Source organism: Lolium perenne, chromosome 7, assembly GCF_019359855.2.
Source record: "Lolium perenne isolate Kyuss_39 chromosome 7, Kyuss_2.0, whole genome shotgun sequence".
NCBI classification, from domain to species: Eukaryota; Viridiplantae; Streptophyta; class Magnoliopsida; order Poales; family Poaceae; genus Lolium; species Lolium perenne.
This window is the reverse complement of record NC_067250.2, coordinates 253,623,639-253,636,314: the sequence shown is the minus strand read 5'-3', so window position 1 is coordinate 253,636,314 and position 12,676 is coordinate 253,623,639. Positions and strand designations below refer to the sequence as shown.

The following is a 12,676-nucleotide window of genomic DNA, read 5'->3' as shown; positions in this document are numbered from 1 at the left end:
ACTACATCATGCCATTGCTATCTTGGTAACAAGTATCTTATTCATGCATACTCATATAGCATCCAACCTCTTGTAGGTTGCATCTTGGCATGAAATTCTTTATTACGAAAATATTGCGGTTATTGAAAAATCCTTTTAAATAAAACTTCTTATTGTACATTTGAGTAATTTGAGAAGATGCATACGATGGGAATATATATAAATTATGTTTATGATTCACCTATCCCAAATATGCCCTCTAGCAATTTATTGCATATCAATTCCTCAAAGAACTCTTATGTTCAATATTGATGAAATTACGAAATAAATCCCCATTTGTGATACTTGTTGCCTTCCTCAAAATATTCCAACTAGCTTTACTTCCCTTATTGTTAGTTGTGATGCTTTTGAGATTTTACTTGGTTGAAGTTCTTTCATATACCATAAGTGAAAATTGGAGCCATAGGCTATATATGCTTTTAAGCAAACATCCTTTGGTATATTTTATGACTTCATCTTGGATATCATGTCTTATTTATTTTATTAACCTCTTGTGTGTGCATGTTTCTTTATGGATCATCTTGTCCACTTTAGAAACTCATATACATGAGAGCGTTAATCCATCACCTTGATATCCTTGTTCTTTGCTGACCATCTTTTTATCCTTTTGATTTTAGTGATGTTGGTAAAGAAGATTTATGAGAGCTTGGTTTATTTGTTTTTCTTCATGCACTCATATCTCGTAATTGTTGGACTCAAGTTGTTCTTGATAAGAATATTCCTTATCTTGGTTATGTTCTAAATGATATAGAGGGAGTGAGGATTCCATGTTTGTGTATATTGTATTCAAATGCAAACATTATAAATTATGCACGAACCTTGGGGAGCTTCCTTATTTCATTTAGAGCACTACATCTCTCTTATCATGACATATTTGTTTGTCCAATTGGATCTTTGATTGCTTGCTTTATTTGTTGAAGCTTACTTCACCATGTTATCCTTGTGCAATCTTTGATCCTCAATATAGTTTGACTTCCTTCAAGTATTCATCATTGGATATGTGCATTTGATTCCACTCAAATTATGAGAAATGCACACCTTGGGGAGGAACTCATATTATATTGGCTTTCTAAAATTTTAACCCATTTTGGCACTTGTTGCCAATGGGGGAGAAGTTTAGAGGGTTTAAGGGAAATGGTTTATACTTCAGTTTGGTTTGTGCTTAAGTGTTTTACCTCTCATGCATTCCATATTTATATGTCTTGCATGGTTGTATATATATAGTGGAAACTGTTGCTGTTGCCGCGGGAGTTGGCAATCTCTGTGGTGTAACTTTTCTTCAGATTCCCCGGCAATGGCGCCAGAAAAGTAGCTGCTGGCGTGCGACAGGGATTGCAACGGCGCCAGAAAGTAGCTCCTTGTGACGGTAAAGCACACGTCCGTTGGGAACCCCAAGAGGAAGGTGTGATGCGTACAGCAGCAAGTTTTCCCTCAGTAAGAAACCAAGGTTTATCGAACCAGTAGGAGATGAAGGCCACGTGAAGGTTGTTGGTGAAGGAGTGTAGTGCGGCGCAACACCAGGGATTTCGGCGCCAACGTGGAACCTGCACAACACAATCAAGATACTTTGCCCCAACTTAACAGTGAGGTTGTCAATCTCACCGGCTTGCTGTAAACAAAGGATTAAACGTATGGTGTGGAGAATAATGTTTGCTTGCAAAGAACAACAGAGAACAATGACTGCAGTAGGTTGTATTTCAGATGTAAAAGAATGGACCGGGGTCCACAGTTCACTAGTGGTGTCTCTCCAATAAGATAAATAACATGTTGGGTGAACAAATTACAGTTGGGCAGTTGACAAATAGAGAGGGCATAACAATGCACATACATATCATGATGACTACTATGAGATTTACTAAGGGCATTACGACAAAGAACATAGACCGCTATCCAACATGCATCTATGCCTAAAAAGTCCACCTTCGGGTTAGCATCCGCACCCCTTCCAGTATTAAGTTGCAAACAACAGACAATTGCATTAAGTACTGTGCGTAATGTAAACAATACAAATATCCTTAGACAAAGCATTGATGTTTTATCCCTAGTGGCAACAACACATCCACAACCTTAGAACTTTCTGTCACTGTCCCAGATTCAATGGAGGCATGAACCCACTATCTAGCATAAATACTCCCTCTTGGAGTTACAAGTATTAACTTGGCCAGAGCCTCTACTAGCAACGGAGAGCATGCAAGATCATAAACAACACATATATGATAGATCGATAATCAACTTGACATAGTATTCCATATTCATCGGATCCCAACAAACACAAAATGTAGCATTACAAATAGATGATCTTGATCATGATAGGCAGCTCACAAGATCTAAATATGATAGCACAAGAGGAGAAGACAACCATCTAGCTACTGCTATGGACCCATAGTCCAAGGATGAACTACTCACGCATCAGTCCGGAGGCGGGCATGGTGATGTAGAGCCCTCCGGTGATGATTCCCCTCTCCGGCAGGGTGCCGGAGGCGATCTTCAGAATCCCCTGAGATGGGATTGACGGCGGCGGCGTCTCAGTAACTTTTCTCGTATCGTGGCTCTCGGTACTAGGGTTTTCGCGACGGAAGGATTATATAGGCGAAGGGGCAGATTCGGGGGACGCCCGAGGGGCCCACCCCATATGGCGGCGCGGCCAGGGGTGGGGCCGCGCCCCCCTATGGTGTGGCCGCCTCGTGGCCCCTCTTCTTCTCCTCTTCGGTGTTCTGGAAGACTCCGTGGAAAATAAGACCGTGGGCTTTTGTTTCGTCCAATTCCGAGAATATTTCCTATGTAGGATTTCTGAAACCAAAAATAGCAGAAAACAGGAACTGGCGCTTCGGCATCTTGTTAATAGGTTAGTGCCGGAAAATGCATAAAAATGATATAAAGTGTATATAAAACATGTGAGTATTGTCATAAAACTAGCATGGAACATAAGAAATTATAGATACGTTTGAGACGTATCAACTGTCCCAAAGTTTATTCTTGACAATGTATGCAATGAATTCATGTTCATCACACGTGCATACATTGTGGGGGAGTTTGCTCTATATATGTTGGTTCTACTCACATCCCTTGCATTAGTTGTAGCTGTGTGAGTAGAGTTGGTTTTGATATGGACTAGTAGCTTCGTGTTACTTGACCATATCAAATACAACCTCTTGTATACAACTTATTCTCGGATAAGTTGCATACTTGCTTCTAATATTCATTATATAAACCCTCTTATTGTGATTGTCATCAATTACCAAAATGGGGGAGATTGTAAGGGTATATTGCCCCTATGTGTGGTTTTGGTAATTAATGACAACCCCTATGGACTAATGTTTTCATTGAGTTTATATGAAGGAATATTCCATAGGTACTACTTGTATTCCATGTGTTGGATTCAAGTATGGATGGCATGAAGATAAAGATATACCTTGAGTATTGGCATCAAGATTATCGATTTGAAGACATATATGTGATATGATCAAGAAGAAGAAATGGAGATGGAGTTTCTATGTGGAACTCAATATTAGCCATGCTCTAGCTTATGTGATAAGCAATGAATGATCAAGATCTTGAGTGCTTGATTCTAAGTGAAGAATTCAAGTTATGGCTCTAAGTCGGTGTCATGATAGTCTCATAAGTTGAGCTATGGTTGACTAAGATTTAGAGCATGCAACCAAATGAAGAATTCTTTATACACCTCAAGATAGTATGATAGAGCATGAGAAGACACAAGGTTGACCAATACAAAGAGTGAAGAATAGATTTAAGTTTGGTCAACACATGAAGCATGAAGAATTTGCCACATAAAGTCATGTGGTATGGTAAGCCTTGTCAATTATGCTTTATGAACTAACCCATCATATATGTGCACTTGTGTTGTCTATGTGGGTTAGGTATCTTTCCATGGGCATGCATCAAAAGTGAGATCTCATATAGCCCATGAGAGGATGACATCAAGTGGTGATCGTCATCAAGGTTGAGTTGGGCAAGTTCAAGATGAGCATCTCAAGAAGATCACATGCTTGGAGCTTGCCGTCCATTTGGTGATAATGGACATGTGAAGATGTGCATCAATGGAGCTTTCCCATCATGGTGTATGGGGGAGCATTTGTGAGTCTTCACGAAGCAACAATGATCAAGTGAGGCATTCCGACTTGAGTGGAGCTTGAAGAGTTATCATCAAGATCAAGCGGGATGCGCAAGGCAAAGGTATGGCCTTGCTAGGTTTTCCTTTTACTGGTCTCAAGGTGGTTGATGGGAGACCGGATTATAGGATAGATAGCCGCACAATCAAGAGGGGCTTTCGGTTGGGTAACTTGATCACATCGTCTTAGGGAGCTCAATACTTTGCATACTGTGCATATCCCTATTGCTTCTTGGTGTTTCTCTGTGTGAGGTTCTTGAGCTTGTTGCTAGCTTTACAACAAGCCCAAGTTCATCGAAAACGGAATCCTCATGCATCTCCTATTGCGTTTTCGAGTTTGGATGACTTCACCGTTTCTTAACGGTGGGATACTCCCTCTGTAGAATCATCTAAAATATTCTGTGAGGAGTCTCCATATTTTGTTGGGGTTCTATTCGTCGTTATCTTTCCAACAAAATTGGTTTCATCTCAATCGGAGTTCGGGAGCATTTTCTATTTTATGGAAAAGGGCTGCTCAGCCTCAGGCCGGCCACAGGCCCGGCCGACCGGCCGTGGCACCGGCTGGCCCGGTTCCGACCGGCCCCAGGACCGGTGCACACCGGGCACTATCCAGACTTGTTTCCAGCTTCGCCCGGTGCTGGCCCGGCCTGTGGTCCGGTTTGGACCGGCCAGGTCCGGCCCCTCGTCCGGTCTGACCGGGCGATGGACCGGCAGCCCCGGCGCAGTTTCTGCGCGACAAATACCAGCCCCGGCGCCAGGTCCGGTTTGGACTGGCTTGTCCGGTCTGTGGCCCGGTCTGACCGGGTCCTGCACCGGACGGCCCGGTCCCAGGCCCGGCTGACCGGCCTCCTCGACTATTGACTCAGCCCAACTTTTCCCCAACGGTTATTTTTTGGCTTGGGCTATAAATAGCACTTCTTCCCCCTTGGGCTGATAAGTTCTTCCACTCTCTCTCCTCCATTGTTGATTTTGAAGAACTTGCCCTATCTCTTGATTCCCCCCATGATTCTTGCTCATTCTTGAGGGATCTAAGAGAGGAGATCTAGATCTACAATCCCCACCAATCCATTTCTCCTCTAAGTGAGGGGAACCCATTGGATCTAGATCTTGGAGTCATTTGTTGATTTCCTCTTTGTTCTTCCTCTCTAATCTCATCCTAGCATTTGTTGCTTTGGTGGGATTTGAGTGTGAAGGATTTGAACACCTCTAGTGTTCTTGCTTTGCATCATTGCATAGTGTTGAGCTCTCCACCACGATTAGTTCGAGTGAGAGACCGTGAACTTGTTACTCTTGGAGGGAGACCTCCTAGTTGGCTTGGCGGTTGGTGCTCCGGTGATCTCTTCAAGGAAGATTGTGAAGAGGCCCGGGCTTCTCCTTCGTGGAGCTTGTGAAGTGGTTTTGGAGCTTGCCATCTCCGGAGTGGAGGAAAAGCTAACCATAAGGAAAGGGCCATTATCCTTCGTGGGTTTGGCTCGGAGAATAGGGTGAGCCTTCGTGGCGTTGGGGAATCCTTCGTGGGACCTCCACTCCTCCAAACGTGACGTACCTTCTTGCAAAGGAAGGGAACACGGGAATACATCCTCGTCTCCGCGTGCCTCGGTTATTTCTATACCCGAGCTTACTTTCCTTGTGATAGCCATCGTGCTTGAAGTACATATATCTTGCTATCACTTGTGCTACATATATCTTGTGCCTATCTTGCCTAGCTCTAGTTGTTGTTGTTGCACTTAGGTGAGCCTAGCATATTTAGGGTTTGTGCTTGTAGAATAAACATAGTTTAATTCCGCATTCTTACAAGCCAAATCCGTAAGAGTTTTTAAACGCCTATTCACCCCCCCCCTCTAGGCGACATCTCGTCCTTTCAAAGTCCTCTCAATGCAACCAGAAGCAATTGTGTCATAAGCACGTGGCAGTCATGGGACTTTAGGTTCTGGAATTTTTTCTCCTTCATATTTACTATTCCCTTTATATTCGACGAGAAACCAGACGGAACCTTGATACTGAATAGGGCTTCAAAAAATATTTCCTTCCCTTGTTTCGTAAGAGCGTAGCTGGCAGGCCCTTCAAACTTCCCTGGATGATTGCCGTCTCGTCCTTTATGATGTTCCTGGTCCTCCCGTGCTTCTGTTGTATCTTTTGTCTTCCCATACACGCCCAGAAAACCTAGAATATTCACACAAAGATTCTTCGTCAGGTGCATCACGTCGATTGCAGAGCGGATTTCCAGGACTTTCCAATATTCTAGCTCCCAAAAAATAGATTTCTTCTTCCACATGGGCGCGTGTCCGTCAGCGTCTTTCGGAACAGGTCGACTGCCTGGACCCTTTCCAAAGATAACATTTAAATCCTTGACCATGTAAAATACATCAGCACCACTACGGGGGACAGGCTTCGGACGGGGTTCTGCCTCGCCATTGAAATGCTTGCCTATTTTCCTTAAGGCATGCCTGCGCGGAAGAAAACGACGATTGTACGGGTACACATTTTTCCTACTTTTTCCCAAATATTTACTTTCAGTCTCATCTAAACAGTGTGTGCATGCATTGTATCCCTTGTTCGTCTGTCCTGAAATGTTACTAAGAGCAGGCCAATCATTGATGGTTACGAATAGCAACGCTCGTAGGTCAAATTCTTGCTCGGTGTGCTCATCCCACACACGTACACCTGGTTCGGCCCACAACTCCAAAAGTTCATCAACTAATGGCCTTAGGTACACATCAATGTCGTTGCCGGGTTGCTTTGAGCCTTGGATAAGCACTGGCATCATAATGAACTTCCGCTTCATGCACAACCAAGGAGGAAGGTTGTAGATACATAGAGTCACGGGCCGGATCTTTGTGGCAGCTCTGCTCCCCAAAAGGATTCATGCCATCTGTACTTAGACCAAACCATAAGTTCCTTGCCTCACCTGCAAAATCCGGAAACTCTCTCCCGATGTTTCTCCACTGCCGACCATCAGCGGGGTGCCTCAACATCGCGTCTTTCTAACGTTCTTCCATGTGCCATCGCAACAACTTGGCATGCTCTTTGTTTCTGAACAAACGTTTCAACCGTGGTATTATGGGAGCATACCACATCACCTTCGCAGGAACCCTCTTCCTGGGTGGCTCACCCTCAACATCACCAGGGTCATCTCTTCTGATCTTATACCGCAATGCACCGCATATCGGGCATTTATTCAAATTTTCGTACTTCTCACCGCGGTAAAGGATACAGTCATTAATGCATGTATCTTCTGCACATCTAATCCTAGAGGGCAGAGAAGCTTCTTTGCTTCATACGTACTGGCGGGCAATTCGTTCTTTCTTGGAAGCAGCTTCTTCAATATTATCAGCAATTTTTCAAATCCCGAGTCAGTCACACCGGCCTCTGCCTTCCATTTCAGCAATTCCAATACGCTACCCAGCTTTCTCTGCCCATCTTCACAACCTGGGTACAACAATTTGTGGTGGTCCTCTAACATCTTGTCGAACTGCAACCTCTCCTTATCTGTGCCACAGTCTCTCCTTGCATCAGAAATGGCCCGACGAAGATCATCATCAACTGGATCATCTGGTGCCCGTTCTTCACCTCCTTCTGCTTCATTGTCTTCCATTTCGGTATCATTGTATTCAGAGAACATAGATCGGTACTGGTCATCGTTATCTTCTTCTTCATCGTCGTCTTCCATCATAACCCCTTCTTCTCCGTGCTTGGTCCAAACATTATAGCTGGACATGAATCCGAACCGAACCAGGTGGCTCTTAATGTCTCTTGAGCAAGAGTAATCCTTCTCATTCTTACATTTCAGACATGGACAAAACATAAAACCTTCCTTCGACTTGTTGGCCTCGGCCACCAGCAGGAAAGATTTCACGCCCTCTCTGAAAGCGGGAGCGAATCGGTTGCCGTACATCCATGGATGACTCATCTGCACCATAAGTACAATTATGTGTCAGATGCAATCGCCATGCTAAAATTAGTATTGTGCGGGCTATGTATACGAGAAAATAGTTGCTAACCTTTTAGGATCAAAAAGAGAAGAAATCTTATCAAATAAAATCAAGTGGCATCCTCACAAACATTTCATCAAACACCTCTTGTGCACAAGAAGAAAAAAAGAGCTAGCATAAACCTCTCCACCTTTCACCACCAAAAAAAAAAATGTAGGGAGGTGGGGGAGGTGGGGGTTGGGCTGGCTGTGTATATATATGGCTGGCCCTTTTGTCGCGGGTCGTACCAGCGATAAAAGGGGTGCCAGCAGGCGGCGCCAAGCCTCAGACCCCTTTTGTCGCGGGTCGTAGTACGACCCGCGACAAAAGGCCGCGACAAAAGGCCCGGAGCGCTCCAAAGGGTTTCGGGGCGACGTGGCCAGGCCATTTGTCGCGGCTCCAGACGAGCCCGCGACAAAAGGCTTCCACGAAAGCCCTGTTTTCCACTAGTGACGTGTGCAAAACCTACGAGGTGCGGCACTTGACGTCGAAGCAAGGAGATTGAACACGACCCCGAGGTCAACGACGAGTACGAGTACATAAACCACGTTCTAGCAGAACTTTAACCGCTTTCGGTCTATGAGGGTACGTCAACGAAACCATCTGCTATATAGATCATGGGCAATCGGAGAAACATTAGTTAGAATTTTCTTTGTTTTCTGCTACGAATCCCCTACACCGTTCCATACCCTAATCTAAAAAATTATACATGTTTATGATCCAATTCTTCCATCTAAGCTAAGCATTATCAGACAGAGAACCAACTCGACCCAGGAAAAGGACAACTTCCTCAAAAAAATAAGAACTCGATCATATGCAATGTCATAACCGTCATAGTAGCTAGACTAGCGGTTGTATCCTGACCATGGCGTGTAGTGTAGGTGAACTCACATTTCATTGATGAACTTGACAGCGGCGAGCACGACGGTGATGTCCAGGAGGTGCACGCTATAAGAGTCCACAGTGAGTGCATGGCAACGACGAAGGAGGCGGTCGAGGTAGATGTACGCCGCCATGAAGCACCGATATGTCGGGCTTCACCGCGCCCAGAACGCCGACGCATTACCCCCGGCCCCACCACCGTGTCGTTGTGCTCCATGACACACTTCAGGAGCGTTGAGAGGACGCCCACTACCCGTGGATTGTACGCCGCAGCTAGATCCTCCTCCTCAGCCATGATGGTTCATCATCTCACCGCTGCCACTGCTCCGAGGCGAAATCGTGGTGGAGGATCCACTGCGCCACCTCAAAAGCATCCATTTTCCTCCAGGGGAGTGGATGCCCAGATGGAGGGCCAGGGCAGAGGACCGGGATCAGGGAGCGGGTGGAGGGAGCGAGTGAGGACCGTAAGGAGGCGCGGGTGAGTTGGGATGGCATGGTTGTCAACCATCGGATTACGCCAACCGATCCGAATCAAGGGAAAAAGATTTAACATTTAGCCTAGTTGAGTGGATGGAGGTGCGGAGGAGAAAACCCGAAGGAGGGATCGAGATCAATTTGGCCGAAGATGGAGTGAGAGGAGGCACATGGGAACTGCACAGCGTGGGCGCGGGCATGGTGGCCTGTGATGGTGCGGCGACGCATGGTGGCCTGGGAAGCGAACTCGGAGCAAGCGAGGGAGGAAGAAGATGGATGGACTAGAGCGTTTATCGGAATTTTTTGAGGATGTTTTTGCAAAATTACCCATCGAACAACTTTCCCGGGACGGAGAGAGTAGTTAATACTCTAAAGGGGAAAATTACATCTTGATGTACAATATTTTAGGGTTATGAGCAGAGTTGATGCAAAACAAAACATTTAAGAATCCATATTTCTTTCGACAAAACCAGGGCAAGGCCACGCAAAAAAAAAAAAGTGATGCTAGTTTCTATGAAGGAGTTAGAATATTTGCCTGAGAGCTTATCCTTTTGATCCGGATCTTGATCCACTTTTGTCCAAATGCTAAAAGTGCTGAAGCAATTGCAGGATTGGAGACTGTACGGTTCATCCTCTCTAATTTTCCCTCACCTGTCAACGTAAGAAATGGTTGTGCTTCTCTTATTACTGAATTAACTGGGGAGAGGCCAAACTAATGGGCTATATCTCAAATTGTTTTGGATATTACACATCTTCAAATTTCTATTTAATTATGTGAGGCAAAAAATCTTTTTTTTGTGTTTGAAGGACTTTCCAGACATCAAGAAATTCGAGGAAAAATACTTATTTATGTCTTTTCAATGGCAAAAACCACAAATACTCGGAGTCACTGGGAGGTCCAATATGGGGAAAAGAGGCCCCATGCCGTGACCCTCTAGGCATGCCACAGTATGGTTGGATCCCTGACCTTGTAGGTCATGTCGCAACACACAAACCTCACAGCAGAGGGAGTTAACTACACACCATACGTTTTTTTTGCGGGTAACTACACACCATAGGTTGATATGTTGTTCCCCTCATTTCCTTCACCAAAGCGGCTATCAGAGACGAGTAGAACATGGGATTGAGCCACCAGTTCTAGCCTGCTATGGTTCGCGTCTCGCCTCTTGACGAATCTCTGTAACAGGTGGATGGAACTCACCAAGGGTATGCAAACCTCACATATAAAGGAGGGACCTAACTGCAAATAATTAAGGTCATGAGTTGATACATATAGTTGCATCCGTATTGCCATTAGGGCACGACTTTGTTGCAGCTGGATGTAATTGGTATCTTCGCGATATTAATATTTTATTTTTATCGAAAAATGAGTTGATACATATAGTTACACACATAAACAAACTACTGCAACCACAAAAGAAATCCATCAACTGATTTCACATCAAAGCTTAATTCGGCCGGCAGCCTTCATGCCTAGAGTACACAATAGCACGATGAGAGTCTTCCGGTTGCTGCTAGACTGAATCAAATAGGAAGCAACACTTAGCTATACAGTTCGCTCTCATCAATGTCTTTTATTAATTCTGAACCGAAGTTTCATGTTCGCACAACCATGCATATTGATATCAGGGCCAGGCATCCAGTTTTATTTGAAGTTTTAAAACGTAAGTACACGAGACAATATTGCTGCCGATTCAGTGCAAGATCGTGGTAGTAACTTGCACTGCTAGAGGGAGACATGATGCATCAAGGCCGTCCAATTCCTCCGTTGTTTGGGGGAGGGGGTCCGCGGGTGTAGGGCTGACCAGGCGACGGGCACGGTTTCCTGGCGCACGGAGGATGGTTAATTGGTTAGGGTTCAAAGAAGGGTAGCCGATTCCTCCTGGAGAGAAAACGCGAGCATCCATGGTTAATTATTTTGTCAGAACTTCTCAAGCCAGAATTTCAGAATGCTAGGATAAGGACCATATATGTTTCATGATGGAGAAGGAAACTGCGACGATGAAAAGAGGATGACATGAGCAATTTCGAAGCACTAACCACTGATGTCGCGAGCTCCATGGCAGACGGAGCTGTTCATGATGACGGCTGAGACGACGAACATAGCGATCTGGAGGAGCACCAGGAAACGCGCAGCTTTAGCAAAGGACCCCATATCCAAGCTCAGCTTAGCTGGCTTAGTATCCTGGTGAGTTTGAGGTGTGTATATGCTGCTGCTTGCTGAAGGACGGCCCCGTATTTCTAGACACATGCATCTCGATCCCAGCGGGAAAAAGAAAATCATGTTGGCCCTTGAAATTCCATACTAATGACATTCCCTGAGGATTGTAAGCTTTGGCAGCTTCTATGAATTCGTACATTTTGTCACTGGAAATATCGCTCCTGAGCAGACGTGATGACTCATTTTTCCACGGTTAGTCAAAATGCATGCAAGAGAAACGAAGCAGCTAGCAGTTGACGGGACGGGACGACCCAACAAAGCGACGACGACGACTGCCGGGTTAACTTAATCGGGTCTCCGCCTCTCTGGTCCTCTTGCCACTCAGGAAAATATCCACTTGCCGGTATTCACCAAAATTAAAGAGAATTTTCTAGATATGGGTACTTCGATAGTAAGTTACATATTTATCCGATCACCTTTATACTGTTCATTTAAAACTTATTATTTTTGCATAAGTTACATACTTTTGAATTTGGGTATAAAAAATAGCACGCACATAGATACATGTGTCCTCTACCCGCAAATTTTTTTTTTAGAATTTTTGGAGAGCTAGAAACATAAATTTAGAGGCCGTCAAGTTACAGAGTTCATGAGTACCCATTTCCCACCGGGGGTGGATGTGCGGATTGAGGGCCGGGGCAGAGGACCGGGAGCAGGGAGCGGTGGAGGGAGCGAGGAAGGACCGGGAGGAGGTGCCAGAGAGTTGCGATCGCATGGTGATCAACCGTCTAAGTACGCCGACTGATCCAAATCAAGGGAAAAAGATTTAACATTTAGCCCGGTTGAGTGGGTGGAGATGCGGGAGAGAGAACCTGAAGGAGGGAGCGAGGAATCTGGAAGGAGATGGAGCGCGAGGAGGTACGAGGGAGCTGCGGGGCGTGTGCGCGGGCATGGTGGCCTGAGATGGTGCATCCTCTACCCGCAATTTTTTTTTTTAAATTTTTGAAGCGCAAGAAACTT

General features: G+C 45.1%; 1 long non-coding RNA gene across 1 annotated transcript; it reads right to left on the bottom strand.

The window, feature by feature from the left end:
• Window positions 1–11,044: 11,044 nt before the first annotated feature.
• Window positions 11,045–12,086, bottom strand: LOC127313382 (uncharacterized). Its single transcript, XR_007858953.1, has 2 exons — window positions 11,536–12,086; window positions 11,045–11,377 (listed from the first exon to the last, which is right to left on the bottom strand). It is a non-coding gene; the product is annotated as an uncharacterized lncRNA (long non-coding RNA).
• Window positions 12,087–12,676: the final 590 nt, after the last annotated feature.